We start from the raw sequence: 17,906 nt of genomic DNA, 5'->3' as shown, positions 1-17,906 counted from the left end.
AAGATGCTTTTTATTTTCTTTGCAAAATCTGTTGATAAACAAGACAGAAAGAGTGTATGAACAGTAAAGGAATTGAAAATTTAAGAGTTCCTATTATTAGCTCCAATGAAATGAAGCAATGGAACTTTTTTCCTGTGTGCAGTTTCACAATATCCACTCAGCCTGTTAAAGCATAAATATTTTACACATCCTCTATGTGTACTTTGGGATACTTTTGGATGGACCAGGGTGGGCAATGGGGAATTGCTATTAACTGGCAGGAGTTCAGTTCTGTATGGTAAATAAGTAGCAAAGATTTTGAAGATGAATATTGTTGAAGAACATTGTTTTCTGTACTACATTTTGCTTAAAGTTAACAGTACTGTATTGTAGATAGTCCAAGATGGTGGATGAGTAGGAGACATTAATTTTTGTCTTGCCCCAGGAATTCAGATAGATAGCTTTCAAAGCATTCTGAATACATGCGAACTCAACTGGAGATCTGAGAAAGAAAAGCTGCAACTCTACAAATAGAAAAGTGACAAATTTCTGCAAGGTAAGATATGTGGAGAAGTGAATCTGAGGTGATCTATGGGTTGATAAACTGAGGAGGGAAAGAGACTTCATCAGTCAGCTACTGGAAAACAATATAACAGAGAGCCTAAAATCAGAACTTTTAGAAGTCTGCTCCATTGGGGGTCATCCCTGTCTGAAAGGTGCTCAGGTGGTAGAAACAGGGTAGGATAGTTGGTGGCACAGTGTTGTCTCAGGATCCCAGAGTCACAAGAAGACAGGATGTGGCAGCGTTCCAAGTCATCAGAGCAGGGAAGCTGGCTACATCAGTGAGCCCAGGAATGGACTCTCAGGTCAGGTTGCCATATACCATGAAAAGCAGTATGGCTGACCCACCGCATTCAAGCAGGGGCCCAGCAAAAGGCATAACTATTGTGAGACCCCCTTTCAACCTGTGGAAGGAGTGGCATGAGTGTGAACCACAGGAGTCTTCAGGGTTTGGAGACTCCAAATGGGGTTACATGCCTCGGATAGAAATGCTCTCTCATAGGCTGGGTGGGCACTAAGAGTGGATGGAGACCAGGGAGATGGGAGTGATTGACTACTTTTATCTGAGGGCACACTGAGGAGTGGGGCCCTTTTCTTTAGTCTCTGTGGATGGAGACTGGGAGGCTTCCACTTTCATTCATATCCTCTAAAGAGGCAGGGAAAGCCTTCAGGGAACCAAAGCCACAGGGAGCAATCAGAGTAGATTAGTTAGCCTGATCCCTTGGCAAGGGCATCGCCAGTCTGTCTGGGGCAAATACACTGTAGAATCAGTGATCTCAGAAAGATCAGCAAGGACATCTGGCTCAGACCAGGTTTACAGATTATAGGAAATTGCAAAACTCCAGTGCTTGGTGAAAACAATATATAGAATTCATGGTTTTTCCCCAAAATTCTTTTATCTTTCAATTTTAATTTTTTTCTCCTTCCCTGTTCAACCAATTTCTTATTTTGTCAACTCTTTTTTTTTTAAGAACTTTATTTATTTATTTGACAGACAGAGATCACAAGTAGGCAGAGAGGCAGGCAGAGAGAGGGAGAAAGCAGGCTCCCTGCCAAGCAGAGAGGTTGATGCAGGGCTCAATCCTAGGACCCTGAGATCATAAACTGTGCTGAAGGCAGAGGCTTAATGCACTGAGCCACCCAGGCAACCCTTACAACTCTTTTTTAAAAATCTTTTTAAAGTTCATTTTCACACTTACATTCTATCCTTTTATTATATTTAATTTTATTTTTTGTATATATACACACACACACACATACACATATATATGTATATATATATTTTTTTCTTTTTTACAATTTTAGGATACACTTTCTTCTAACAAATAGGCAACAAACAGATACACCAAGAATCTAGTATATAGCAATACAAGCCTTTCTCCAGAAACATGAAAGGTCTCAAATAGACAATTGACTCTTATACCTAAAGTTGTTGGGAAAAGAACAGAAAATAAAGCCTAAACCCATGAGGAGAATAAAATTAATAAAGATTACAGAAGAAATCAATGAAGTATAAACCAAAAGAGCAGTACAGTAGATCAGCAAAACTTGCACCTGGTTCTTTGAAAAAATTAATAAGATTGATAAGCCCTTGACCAGACTTATAAAAAAGAAGGAGAAATGACCCAAATAAATAAATTCTTGAATGAAAGAGAGATATCTCAACCAACACTGAAGAAATACAATTATAAGAACACTTGAGGAGCAACTATATGCCAATAAATTAGGCAATGTGGAAGAAATAGATGCATTCTTAGAAATGTATATCCTACTAAAACTGGAACAGGAAGAAACCGAACAGACCCATAACCAGCAAGGTAATTGAAGCAGTAATCAAAAATCTCACAACAAACAAGGGTCCAGTACTGGATGGTTTTCTAGGGGACTTCTACTGAACACTTGAAGAAATAGTATTCTTCAGAAATAAAGCCTATTCTTCTGAAGCTTGTTCAAAAAATAGAAATGGAAGGAAAACTTCCAAACTTTTTCTATGAGGCCAGGATTACCTTGACCCCAAATCAGAGAAAGACCCTACCAAAAAGGAGAATTACAGACCAATATTCCTGATAAACACAGATGCAATAATTCTCACCAAGTTACTAGCCAATAGCATCCAAAAGTGCATTAAAAGGGTAATTCACCTCAACAAAGTGAGATTTTTTCCTGAGCTTCAAGTGTGGTTCATCATCTACAAATCAATCAAAATGGTATACTACATTTATAAAAGAAAGGACAAGAACTGTATGAGCCTCTTAATGCAGAAAAAGTATTTGATAAAGTAAAGAATGCTTTCCTTTTTTTTTTAAATTTTTTATTGTTTATAAACATATATTTTTATCCCCAGGGGGTATAGGTCTGTGAATCACCAGGTTTACACACTTCACAGCACTCACCAAAGCACATACCCTCCCCAATGTCCATAATCCCACCCCCTTCTCCCAACCCCCCTCCCCCCAGCAACCCTCAGTTTGTTTTGTGAGATTAAGAGTCACTTATGGTTTTGGGATTGGGAAAGAATGCTTTCTTGATTAAAACTCTTCACAGTATAGGGATAGAGGGAACGTACCTCAATATCATAGAAGCCATATACAGAAAGCCCAGACAAATATCATTCTCAATGGGGGAAAACTGACAGCTTTTCCCCTAGGATCAGGAACATGGCAGGGATGACCTCTCTCACCACTATTGTTCAACGTAGTACTAGAAGTCCTAGTTTCAGCAATTAGACAACAAAAGAAACAAAGGACATCCTAACTGGCAAAAAAGGTCAGACTCTCACTCTTCATAGATGGGTTGATACTAAATGTGGAGAACCCAAAAGACTCCACCCTCAAATTACCAGAACTCATGCAGGAAATCTGAGTGGCAGGATATAAAATAAATGCACAGAAAACAGTTGAATTTTGTACACTAACGATGAGAAAGAAGGAAGAGAAATTAAGGAGTGGATCTCATTTACAATTGCACCAAGAACCATAAGATACGTAGGAGTAAACCTAACCAACAGGCAAAGGAACTTTACTCAGAAAACTATGGAGTACTCATGAAAAAAATTGAGGAAAATAACACAAAGAAATGGAAAAACACCCCATGCTCATGAACTGGAAGAATAAATATTGTTAAAATGTCTATGCTACCTAGACCAATCTACACATTCAATGCAATCTCTATCAGAATACCATCAACTTTTATCACAGAGCTAGGTTCTTCAAAAAGTTAAAAATAGAGGTACCCTATACCCAGCAAGTGCACTACTAAGCATTTACCTCCAAAGATACAAATGTAGTGATCCGAAGGGGCACCTGTACCCTAATGTTTTAAAACAGCAATATCCACAATAGCCAAACTATGGAAGGTTCCCAAATGTCCATCAAGAGATAAGTGGATAAAAAACATGTGGTGCATTTATACTATGGAATACTACTTAACCATCAAAAAACACAAAATCTTGCCATTTGTAATGACATGGATGGAACAAGAAGGTATTATTCTAAGCAAAGTAAGTCAATCAGAGAAAGACAGTTAGCATATGATCTCACTCATATGTGGAATTTAAGAAACAAAATGGAGAATCGCAGAGAAAGAGAGGACAATATAAAACAAAGTGAAATCAGAGAGAGACACAAAAACCATAAGAAAGTCTTAATCATAGGAAACAAACTAAGGGTTACTGGAGGGGAATGGGGTGAGGGGATGGGGTAATCAGGCAATGGACATTAAGGAAGACACGTGATGTAATGAATACAGGGTATTATATAAAACTGGTGAATCACTGACCTTACCTCTGAAACTGATGAAACATTTTATTTTAATTAACTGAATTTAAATAAAAATGAAAGAAAACATTACTATATCATGCCTTTAAAAATACAAATGGTTAGATCTTAAGTGTTCTCATCACTTTACAAATATAATTTGTACTTATTCACAACCATAGCAGTTAACTATATAATCCCAATATTATTAATAATCTCTACTATTTATTGATAACTAATTACACTATGTGCTTGAAAGATTCATTCCATCCCATAGTACATTACGTGTGCCAGATTTATCTGACATCTGACTTACCAGTTACCATCTGACTTACTAGAGGGAAGCCTCTATTGAGAGAAGCTATAAAAAACCTGTTTGTCAACTATTTGCCTTCTATCACATGCAAATTATACTTCAGTCAGGATGAAATTGAGAAACCATTCATACATTTAATCTTCTATTTTGATCCCCTTTAATTTTTTATCACTTATTTTATTTTTTTCTTAACAAATACTGTGCTGTATTTCTTAATTGATACACTGTATAGGGATCATTATGAATGTTGAACAACTAATTAGGAGTGTAGTAAATTTTTTATTAATAAAAAGTGTTTTTTATTATTTAGGAAACATTTTAATATCCACAATTCTTATTTAACCTACACATACATGCATGCACACACACACAACCACACACAACCACACATACATATCATCCAAAATACTTTAAGCTCTTAATACATTCAGTAGAATGGAAGAGTATTTTAACAGATGAAATTCTAATTTTATATGAGATGGGAAATTTTGTTCTGTTATGTAGTTTTTATTTTCTAAAAACATGAGTGATTTTGTTTAGACATTAAGTAATTTACATATATGCCCAGTTTTAAACTAGTCTAAAACTAGAGAAGGAGCTACACATCTATATTCTAGTGTAGTGAGAAAATGGAGCTTACATTCCATGTAATTAGAGAAAGTGAATGTATTCTATTGATCTCAAACAGCTTTTTCTGCAGTATGTATTTATGTATGTATACATGTATCTACCTATTTACCTATATATTATAAGAGTCATTATGGGATTTGGAAATATGGGGATCTTTATTTGTGCTTGTTTGTTTGTTTGTTTAATATTTTATTTATTTATTTGACACAGAGAGACTCAGTGAAAGAGGGAACACAAACAGGGGAAATGGGAGAGGGAGGAGCAGGATTCCTGCCAAGTAGGGAGCCTGATGCTGGGCTCCCTGGGATCATGACCTGAGCTGAAGGCCAATGCTTAACAACTGAGCCACCCAGGCACTCCAGATCTATGCTTTAAAAAAAAAAAAAAATCGATAGTTAAATTATATGGGTATATCCTATTAAGTACGCATTTTTTTATTTTAAAATAAAAGCATCCACATTTTTCAATAAATCTTATGGCATTTGAGGATTTTTTTTTTTTTTTTTACCTAGAGAAACTGTAAGATATTGAAGGAAGTTTCTGACAAAGATCAATGAAAATAACAAGATTATATTGTCTGTATTGAGTAAGAAAAATATCACATCAATATTTATACAGTGTCTCATCCATTCCAGGTGATAAATATTTTCCTAAACAAAACTCAAATATAACTTTCTAAATAAAACAATTATTGTTCAAAAAGTTGCAACTAATAATGGATTCAGAAGAATGGGAGCCAGAAAGTCATATGAAATTATTTCAGTTGAGTGGGAAATAAATTAAATGTGCTTGTAAACTGTTAGGAAGAAAGAAAGAAAGAATGAGTAAGGATAACAGGAAGACCACTGTGATTTAAAGTTGGCTCAAATTTCATGTTTTGTATATTTTAAATTGGCCTGCAATGTATCTAATTTGTGACACCACAGCATTTCATTTGCTTGAGAAAAATACAATCTTCCTTGCCCTGTCCATGAAGGCCCGTTGACCTGCTGGTTCCTTATGCTGTAAATAAAGGGGTTCAGCATTGGGGCTACTGAGGTGTTTAGCACAGCAACTCCCTTGCTCAGAAACACTCGTTTTTTTTTTTTTTTTTTTTTTTTTGCTGAAGGTTTAATATATATAAAAATGCAGCTTACATAGGGGATGGAGATGACAATCATGTGGGATGAACAAGTGGAAAAGGCCTTTGTCCTCTGACTAGCAGAAGGAATCCTCAAAACTGTTCTGATGATATATACATAGTAAGTAATATTGATGCCAAAGTGAACATTAAAGAAAATAGAGACCGGAAAAACCCCACTATCTCTAGGAATTTTGTGTCTGAACAGGAAAGTTGCAGCAGGGGAAAATAATCACAGTTGAAGTTGTCAGTAATATTAGACCTACAATAAATAAGGTTTAAGAGCGACATGAGCACAGGCAATATGATTAAGAATGAAATCAGCCATGAAGAGAAGACAAGGAGTCTGAAAACTGTAGGATTCAAATGAGCAAAGTTCCAAATATGGAGCCAGAATTTGGCTGAAATAGTATGTCATCTTCCCCTAAAAAAAGACATAGTTCTGTGACACATTTCAGCAAAATTTGCATATCAGAAGGCAGAGTCTATTACAATATTTTGAACAAACTGAAATACTGAAATGTTAAAATATTAAATTAGAAATAGTAAGTATGTTAAAGTGAAAATTTGGGGATTCCTGCAATGTATTCCAACAATAACTTTTGGAATGAGAGAAAGATAAAAATATATTTATTGATGAATAAGAACGTACTTAATTTTGGATATGTCTAATGGTTCCAGACAGAAGTATAATCCCAGATTTTCTTAATTTACTTAAAATGTGAGAGGCAATGCATTCATAAGCTACTTCTGGAGACTTTTTGTCAGGAATTCACCCTTCCTCCCTTATGTAAGTGCATCTCACACAGAGTAAATGCAGGCTTAATTACATACAAGTTTTCTACATCCTCTAAGTATAGAGATTTTTCTTTATCTCTTTCATTTTTTCATATAAACATAAACATTATTCTGACTTAAATTTTAAAAAGCTACTATTGTAACTCTGAGAGTTCTTTAAGTAAATTTCCAGCGAGTACTGCTTTGTGACTAAAATGTAAACCGTTTTAAAGCTCTCTGTATAAGATGAGGGTTGAATATTATCCAAAGATGAAACAAATTTACCTTCTCTAGTCACTGTATAATGAATGAAAGGCCAGAATAAAGAAAAGCCAGATGCAGGAGAGATGGGCCTAAGAGTTATAGTGATGTCATGAAGTACATCTTTCAGAAAACTAAGCAATATAGTGAGATAGAAACAAAAGTATGCCTACTAGCATATCCAATTAACTTAGTTTCTCCTTGATTGTATTTAATTTTTATTGCACATGACACTTGGTCTTCACACAGGAGAAAATTTATTCTCAACTCTTTTGGCTTCATTCAATACAGAGCTGAGCTCAACTCTTCATTGAGCGTAGCACTCAGGGTTTACTAATTTATACATCTCTACCAGCATAAAAAAGAATGTATCAAGAAAAAATTGCAATAATTCAAAAATAAGAAGGGTATTTGAAACTCAGTTTTTAATATTTTAATTTTAAGGGTGTATAGACTTAATATCATGAGAAATAAATGTCAGTGAATTAATTATAAATCAATAATATATAATGAGAGATGGAATGGCACTTAGTTTCTAACTCATCCTCCATTTGCCCTCAAATCTTCAAATTAACCAGTATTAAATATTTACAGTCTATTATATCAGAAATTTTGTTCACAAAGACAGTCATATTCACACACTCAGAGAGCATATTTTTAATATGTAATATGTAATGCAATTTTACTACAGAAATACTCAGCAACTTTTTTCCAGTTAACAATATGTACTAGATATCATTCCTTGTCAATTTACAGAGCTGGGAAACATCCTTTTATAACAAATTCATAGACTACCAGAGGAACCTTTTAATAATTTAGTAGTTTAATTATTTATTGAGATTCAAGGAATTAGCTTGCTATCAATTTCACATCATTAGCTAAAATGCTAAGTCTATTTTTATGCATTCATTTGGATATATGCATCTACTAGAATAAAATAAATATAAGTACCACATTTTGATAAATACTTCAAAATTGTCCTCCTACCAACAAAGAATGAGCCCTTTTCATTGGATCCTAGCCATCACAGATATTAGAAACCATTTCCATATTTTATAAACAGATACAAAAATGAAGCCATAATTCACGTAATGAGATATCATAAGGATCAGATCACAATTCTTAGATTTTGAGGTTAAAGAGACCCAATGATTTTGTAAAGTTGTAAAATTTATTTAACTTGCAAAATCTATTCAACCTTTCTATCAATTTCTGTACTCATAAAATGAGAGGGCCAATACTATTAACTCATAGTTTATTATAAAGATTAAGTGAAATAAATCATGAGTGGAAGTCATTCACTCTCACATGTGTTGTGTTCCATGCTGGAAGTGGTTTCTTAGGCATCTCAATTCATTTCTAATCATTCATCAATGTTAATTTATTTGTGCTTTTTTTTATATTGAGTATAGCTGACATACAACTATTAGTTACATTAGTATATTAGTAATATTGTTGTATTATGATCAGATGGAAAGCATAATGAATTGACAAGTTTATACATTGTGCTATGTTCACCACAAGTGTAGCTAAGATCTGTTACCAAAGAAACTGGACCACTTTCTCACACAATACACAAAAATAAATTCAAAATGGATTAAAGACCTATATGTGAGACCTAAAACCATAAAAGTTCTGGAAGAAAGAATAGGCAGTAAGCTTTTTGACATTGGCTATAGCAACATTTTTCTATATATATCTCCTGAGTCAAGGGAAACAAAAGACAAAATCTACTATTGGGACTACACCAAAATAAAAAGCTTCTGCACAACAAAAGAAACAGCAGACAAAACTATAAGGCAATCTATGGAATGAGAGAAGATATTTGTAAGTGCCATACCAATAAAAGGTTAATATCCAAGATATATAGAGAACTTATAAAGCTCAAAACACCAAAAAGGAAAAAATCCAATAAAATAATGGGCAGAAGACAGGAATAGACACTTTTCCAAAGAAGGCATCCAGATGGCTAACAGAACATGAAAAGGTGCTCAACATCACTCATAATTAGGGAAATAAGAATCAAAACTACAATGAGATATCATTTCACACCTGTCAGAATGGCTAAAATAAATAATACGAGAAAAAACAAGTATTCATGAGGATGTGGAAAATGGGGATCCCTCCTGCACTTTTATGCTGAATGCAAATTGGTGCAGCCACTCTGGAAGACAGTATGGCAGTTCCTCAAAAAGTTAAAAATAGAACTACCCTATCATCCAGCAATTGCACTACTAGATATTTACCCAAAGAAGACAAAAAATTCTAACTCAAATGGCTACATGGACCTGTATGTGTAGCAGCACTAGCTATGATAGCCAAATTATAGAAAGAGTCCAAATTTCTACCAAATGCTGAATGGATAAAAAATGGTATATATACACAATGGAATATTACTCAGTCATAAAAAGCAATGAAACATTACCATTTGAAATGACATGGATGTAACTAGAGAATATTATGTTATGTGACATTAAGTCATTCAGGGAAAGACAAATACCATGTGATTACACTCATATGTGGAATTTAAGAAACAAAACAAATAAGCAAAAGGAAAAAACAGATGGAGGGAAGCAAACCAAGAAACAGACCCTCAACTGTAGAGAACAAAATGTTGGTTACCAGAGAGGAAGTGAGTTGGGGGGATGGGTGAAATAGGTGATGGAGATTAAGGAGTGCACTTCTGATTAACAACAGTTGCTGTATGAAAGTGTTGAGCCACTGGGTTGTACACCTGAAACTCATATTAAGATATATGTTAACTAACCAGAACTTAAATACAGATTTAAAAAGAAAAACTAATAAACATAAATACAAAAAATAATTGATTTATTAATGAATAAATGAACAACAGTTCTCCTTCAGGATCTGGGATTTACTAAGTAAAGATAATTCATTTTCTAAATTATTGTAGTGGTCTTATTCTCCTTGGACATTCTAGAGCTTAAAATATATATTTTTTAAAAAGATTTTATTTATATGACAGAGAGAGCACACAAGTAGGGGGGGCAGCAGGCAGAGGGAGAGGGAGAAGCAGGCTCCCCACTGAGCAGGGATCCTGAAGCAGGGCTCAATCCTAGGACCTGGACTCATGACCTGAGCCAAAGGCAGATAGATACCTAAGTGACTGAGCTACCCAGGCACCGCTAGAGCTTAACATCTACACCTGTGCTAGCCTCATGGAAAATTATACTACATTACTAATAATATAATTTATTACCCTATTTTTATCACATTACTTCTCATTCTTCCTTTTTTTAAAAATTATTTCTTTTCAGCGTAACAGTATTAAATGTTTTGCAACACACCCAGTGCTCCATGCAATCTGTGCCCTCTAATACCCACCACCTGGTTCCCCCGACCTCCCACCCCCACCCCTTCAAAACCCTCAGGTTGTTTTTCAGTGTCCATAGTCTCTCATGGTTCATCTCCGCTTCCAATTTCCCTCAACTTCCTTCTCCTCTCCATCTCCCCTTGTCTTCCATGTTATTTGTTATGCTCCACAAATAAGTGAAACCATATTATAATTGAGTTTCTTTGCTTGACTTATTTCACTCAGCATAATCTCGCCCAGTCCTGCCCATGTAGCTACAAAAGTTGGGTATTCATCCTTACTGATGGAGGCATAATACTCCATAGTGTATATGGACCTTTAACAGAAACTCATCTATTCTACCCTGGAGAGATGTAATTTTCAACCAGATTGCCAAAGGTATTGGAAATAACATGAGTGGATAACATGCATTTAAACATTTATAATGTCAGGATCTTGGCATATTGCCCTATATAGTGGAGGTAAATTGAACAAGAAGATGTAAAATCTCTCTTTCTCATTTTTTCCCTAAAGACATTTATTTATTTGTTTGTTTGTTTGTTTGTTTGTTTTTAGAGGGAGAGAGAGTGGGGCAGAGTGGGGTTAGGGACAGAAGGAGAGAATCTTCAAGAAGACTCTCCACTGAGTGTTGATCCTGACATGGGACTCAATTCCACAATGCATGAGATCATGACTTGCGTTGAAACTCTTGGTCACTAGCCACCTATAGACCATGTATCTCATCTCTACTAAGCTGCTCCCAATACTTATATAGCACTTCAGGTAGAGCCAGTGAAAAAGAAATAATTGGCAATAGAAGGACATGACTGGTTGTTTTCAAAGCATTTGCATTGAGCTAACTGTTGCCAACTCAACATCACATAATACAGATTTTATTTGAAAACAAAGCATTTACACGTATAATCAATAAAGATAAGGTTATACTTGATTGGGGTGGGCCATAAATCCAATGACTAGGGTCATTTACAATGAGATTCAGAGACACATAGATCCACAGATCCACAGGACCAACAGCCATGTCAAAATGGAGGCTGAAGATGGAGAGATATGGCTGCAAGCCAGGAGTACTAAAGCTTGTTGGCCAGCACCAGAACCTAGAAGAAAAGCATGCAACGGTTTTTTTCCTCAGACTCACCAGACTTCTGGCCTCCTGAACTGTGAAAGAATGAATTTCTGTGGTTTTAAGTCACCGGTTTGGGGTAATTTGTTATAGCAGCCCTAGGACAGCAATTTGGTTGCCACAGCTTTTTAGTGATTAGGTGATTCTTCATGAGCTGTATGGTGGATGGGTAGGAAAATGGCCATGTCCTTTGCAATGTTACGCTACAGATCCATTCAGCAGGAAAATGTCTGTTTATCATTCTTTGAATTTAGCTTAGTCCTGTGACTTGCTTTTGTAAAGAGATGCGACAGAGGAATATTGTGACAGTTCAGAGTGTAAGAATCAAGAAACCAAGCATGCATTCTCTTTCTGCCTCTTGTACCCCACAATTCGCATAAGAATAAGCAAAGGTCAGTCAGCTGGAAGAAACAGCTATTGAAGCTGAGCTGATTCATCCCTCTTGAAGCCATTCTAGATGAGCTTACAGCTAGTTGATTCCCCAGGATGTGGGAGAACCATGTCCATATCAGCAGAACTGCCTAGCTGAACCATAGACTCATAAATAATAATATATGCTTGCTGTTGTAAATCACTAAATTTTGGGAAGCTTTGTTATATAGAACTGGCAAAGTGATAAAAGATGCATGACTAATTCCAGATAATTCCTGATTAAGGATCACATTCGTCTTGACTCTAACTAAATTGTTCCCACCGTAAAGCACGGTGCAGAAAGCCCGTAAATGATAACCACATATTGTAACAGAGCCTACTTAGTTTTCTTGTTACCCATGTGATATATTGAAATCTCCCTGCTTTCATCTGTCTCTCTGAATATTAACTTCATCCTCAAACTTCCAATATTGTTTTCCATCTTTCTTGGACTTTTTTTTACCTGGCTTAGATTTCCACTTACTTTTTGGATCTTATCACTACACTGATCTCAGCAGGAACTCTAGCTGCAGTTAGAAAATATTCTTAACCACCCCATTAGTCCACAGATACCACTACTCTCAGTATAGTCCCTATACACCACCTTTTAGAAAATAAAACATGCATTTACTCACTGAGGTTTATGACCAAAAAAAAGTGATTAAAATGGCTATTAAAAATAGTTATAAATAACATTTGCTGTGTGCTGTATTTTTAAACTACAGAAAAAATGGTAATGCTATTATGTAGAGTATTTGTGGAAAATATACAAAGGAAATAGAATATCTGAATAGCTCTTTGTTTATAATGCTTAATTGGAGAAATTAGAGTGGCAGTTGGTTAAAAAATAAACCCTTTATTCCTTCTTCTTTTGGAAAACACCCACATGGTTTCAAAGCTAATTAATCCTTTCCCAGTGAACTTATCTACTATGTGAGAGTATGAGGTCGGTTGTAAGGCAAGGATTAATAGGGGTATAAGAAAATTTTAAGATTGGTGGGTATATTTATTTTCTTGATAGTGGTGAAGTTTTCATAGGTTATGGCATATCTCTAAACGTACCAAGCTATATATTTTAAACATGTAAAATTTATTATGAATCAACTATACCTCAATAAAACAGAGTATCTAATTTAGACATTTAATTTAAATAAATCCTCAACAAATATTTACTCAGCAAAGATATCATGTTGTGTGTCCTTCTTGTAGGGATTATATATATATATATATATACTTCTTGATATATCATAAAGAAACTGATAGTTGCCAAAAACTTGCAAAGGCATACAGAGAAGCTAGTACATAAAGTCCTTCATTTAGTGGAGCTTACAGTTTAGTGAGGATGCTAGACAATAAACACATAGCAAATAAATAAATAACAAAATCTAAGAGTGGTGTGAACAACAAAAAAAATCTATTATGCATAAAATATCAAGCCAGTTAAGTGTTAGACAATGATTGATTAGTGGTTATCTTGATAGTATGATCAGGGAAACTTCCCTTGAGAAATGCCCAATTCTGAGATCTCAGTGACATGAGGGAGCTAGTCATGTGATGTTTAGAGAAAGAACAGCCATTGCAATGTCTTTGAGTTGACTTTGAGTGGGCATAGGTGACAAAGAATAGCAAAAGATCCATTCACACAAACCAAAATGAGTAAGAAAAATAGTGGTAGATAAATTCTAAGAGCAATGGAATGACAAGAAAGGCTTGGCGGGGGATTTCAATCTGCTTATATGCTCTTGGTTTCCTCTTCTTCTTTTTATTTTTTTAAGATTTTATTTATTTATTTGACAGAGAGAGAGGTCACAAGTAGGCAGGGATGCAGGCAGAGAGAGGGGGAAGCAGGTTCCCCGCTGAGCAGAGAGCCCAATGTGGGGCTCAATCCCAGGGTACTGGGATCATGACCTGAGCCAAAGGCAGAGGCTTTAACCCACTGAGCCACCCAGGTGCCCATTTTTTTCTTCTTTTTAACCTGCTAGTTTGATCTATGTTTGTTGGGACAGAAAGCCAGGCATTCCAGAGTATTTTGAAGCAGGCAAATCCTGATGATCCAAGAATCATTTGTGGGTCCTAAACCTTTATATTCTCTGATTTAGCCATGGAAGGGGCTCATTTAAAACTAAGGCAGAACCTCTGCTTGACTTATTTCAATGAGGAAGTGGTGATGCAACATGGGGGCTTAAGTGGGTAGGAGAAGAATAAATGAAACAAGATGGGATTGGGAGGGAGACAAACCATAAGTGACTCTTAATCTCACAAAACAAACTGAGGGTTGCTGGGTGGAGGGGGTTTGGGAGAAGGGGGTGGGATAATGGATATTGTGGAGGGTATGTGCTTTGGTGAGTGCTGTGAAGTGTGTAAACCTGGTGATTCACAGACCTGTACTCCTGGGGATAAAAATATATGTTTATAAAAAATAAAAAATTAAAAAAAAAAAACTAAGGCAGAACCAATTCACCTGTTTGAGGTACGAGAGGGCTGGTAATGGCTTCATTGAACTACAGATGTATAGTCTCTTTATTGTTTTGTCTGTAACCTTTCATGTTTGCTTGTTGACACAACTGTGTAAATATTATTTTTAAATAAAATGTGATTGATCTAAACAAATACAGGTAAAAATTTCACAATATAACAGTTTAGCATATGTACCTATTTTCAGGCAGAAAATGTTACACCACACTCAGAGAATAGAACATAAAGTAAAACAAATCACACTTTCTTCTGTTTTTCCGTGATGCCCATTCCCATCTGTCATGGATTCAATGACAACAAATTCAACTTTCCTTCTAAATGCTTCTTAAACTAGCAAAGAGGTCCACCACAGAAGAAGGCAGAGGCTAAATATGAAAGTTTTATACAATTCATTGTAGAGATGATTTTACTTTAGGAGAAGGTATTGATAACCAGGGAAAGTTGGGAAGTTGGGAAAGGTTTTCCACACCCTTTTAGGTACAAATAAACCTTTTTTTTTTTTAAGAAAAGAAACAGATTCCTAGCAGTAAATCTTTTGAGTAAATATATCCTGTTTGGGTCAAGTATTTATTATTTGATCACATATAGTATATCTATTATTTTTCTGGGAATAGCACTTATCTTTATTATAAAAGGTTATCATTTTTTATTTGCTGAAAGAAATTTGGTTGATATAAATTTTTCTTCTTACATAAAAGTTCTCATTTTGGGGCGCCTGGGTGGCTCAGTGGGTTAAGCCCCTGCCTTCGGCTCAGGTCATGATCTTAGGGTCCTGGGATCGAGCCCTGCATCGGGCTCTCTGCTCAGCAGGGAGCCTGCTTCCCTCTCTCTCTCTCTCTGCCTGCCTTCCTCTCTGTCTACTGTGATCTCTCTCTGTCAAATAAATAAATAAAATCTTTAAAAAAAATTTTTACCAAATCTGTACAATTTTCTGGACTCTGTATAAAAGATGTACCTTATTCTTATGGGTAATTTATTTATGTTGAAGCTGGACAGATAAAGTGTATATACTTGATATAACTAAAAAATAATTTGACTTTATGACCAAGTGTTATGTTGTGGTAAATTGTAATAAAGAAGAGGAGAATCAATTATGGTTGATTGTGATTGTTAGATACAATTGTATGAAGAGCTGAGCTTGAGCTGACATTTAAGGAACTGTAATTTGCAGATGGGCAGTTCTTGCATATAGCAAAAAAGCACAATCAGTGAGATTATTTTGATTTAATGTTTTGCCAAGTACTGACTAATCCACATATCTACATTAAATGGTGATAGCATTTATTGAGCCCTTTCCATGATCAAAGAACTATAGGTAATATGAATTCCTAACACTTTTTTTGTCTTTTAGATTTTTTTAATTAACATATAATGTTTCAGGGGTACAGGTCTGTGTTTCATCTGTCTTACACAATTCACGCACTCACCACAGCACATAGCCTTGCCAGTGAATTCCTAACACTTCATTAAGAATTACGGAAAAGGGGTGCCAGGGTGGCTGACTTGGTTAAGCGTTTCCCTTCGGCTTAGATGGTGATCCCAGGATCTGGGGATGGAGTCCTGCCTCAGGCTCCCTGCTTAGCAGAGAGTCTGCTTCTCCCTCTCCTCTTGCTCCTACTTTCTTTCTCTCACTTGCTCACTCTGTCATTCTCAAATAAATAAATAAAATCTTTAAAAAAAAAAAAGATGAAGAAGAAGAATTAAGAGAAAAATCATCAGGCCTGGATCCAGGGCTCTGCTACTGCAAGGAGGGTACTGGGTGCAGGGAGGTGCCTGGGCCAGCCATTGCCACCTCACTAGGTGAGCACAGCCCTCTGGAAGAGCAGGGCCCCGGCAGCCGCAGCATCATGGCATCATGGACCAGTGCAGCATCACTCCTCCAAGACTCTGCTGATGTTTCCCAACCTTATCTTCTGGGGGGCAGGTGGCATTTTATGCTATGTGGGAGCCTATGTCTTTATCACTTATGATGACTGTGACTGTCACCATTTCTTTGAAAATGTGTATGTATACTCTCTTGCCTGTGGTAGTGATCATAGCTGTAGGAGCCCTGCTTTTCATTATTGACCTAATTAGCTGCTGTGCCACAATCCGAGAAAGCCACTGTGCACTTGCTATGTTTGTCATCATCCTATGCTTGCTTTTTTTTTTTTTTTAATTTATTTGACAGAGAGAGAGAGAGAGAGGAGACCACAAGTAGGCAGAGCAGCAGGCAAAGAGAGAGGAAGCAGGCTCTCCGAGGAGCAGAGAGCCCAATGTGGGGCTTGATCCCAGCACCCTGAGATCATGACCTGAGCCAAAGGCAGAAGATTAACCCACTGAGCCACCCAGGTGCCCCCTATGCTTGCTTTTTGTCACAGAAGTTGTTGTGGTAGTTTTGGGATGTGCTTACAGAGCAAAGGTGGAAAGTGAGGTTGATCGCAGCATTCAGAAAGTGTGTAAGACCTACAATGGAACCGAACCTGATGCTGCTAGCCAGGCTCTTGATTATGTACAGAGACAGCTTCACTGTTGTGGAATTCACATCTAGTCAGGCTGGGAAAACACAGACTGGTTCAAAGAGACCAAAAACCAGAGTGTCCCTCGTGGCTGCAGCAGAGAGGCCCAGCAGCTGTAATGACAGTCTGGCCCACCCCTCTGACCTCTGTGCTAAGGGATGTGGGGCTCTAGTTGTGAAGAGGTTACTAGAAGTCATGATGCCTATTATCTGGGCAGCCCTGGCATTTGCAGCTATTCAGCTGCTGGGCATGTTGTGTGCCTGCATCATATTGTGCAGGAGTAGAGATCCTGCTTCTGAGTTCTCCTCACCAGCAGAAGCTCATCTACTGTGCATAGTAGAAAACGCAAGCCTGAGCTTGTTAGTCCTGTTCTGATTTGGAAGGTGAATAGAGCAGGTCTACTCTGTTGGCAGCCTGAGTTTGTTTAATTAAAGCACACAGGTATTGGACGAAGCAGCTTGGCTCTTCAATGGGCCGCCCTACTTCCCTAACCACCTAGGACTTTTCTTTCCTCTATTCTAGCTGACTCTCCATGTCCCTAAGTTTTTTTTTAGTATAGCAGTACATGTTCTAATTTCAGAACCATTTGCAGTTTGCATAGTGTGGGAGAATCGAAGGCAGCCTAAGCTCCTTCCGCTACCTCCATGGAATAATGGCACTGCTGCCAGA

General features: G+C 36.6%; 1 pseudogene; it reads left to right on the top strand.

Annotated features, from left to right (window-relative positions):
- The first annotated feature begins 11,749 nt into the window (after window positions 1-11,749).
- Window positions 11,750-17,612, top strand: LOC123390001 (annotated as a pseudogene).
- The last annotated feature ends 294 nt before the right edge of the window (window positions 17,613-17,906 follow it).

This window comes from Mustela putorius, unplaced genomic scaffold (genome assembly GCF_011764305.1).
Source record: "Mustela putorius furo isolate JIRA1106 unplaced genomic scaffold, ASM1176430v1.1 tig00537227_pilon_pilon_pilon, whole genome shotgun sequence".
NCBI classification, from domain to species: Eukaryota; Metazoa; Chordata; class Mammalia; order Carnivora; family Mustelidae; genus Mustela; species Mustela putorius.
The sequence above is the reverse complement of the archived record's forward strand: the minus strand, read 5'-3'. Positions and strand labels throughout refer to the sequence as shown.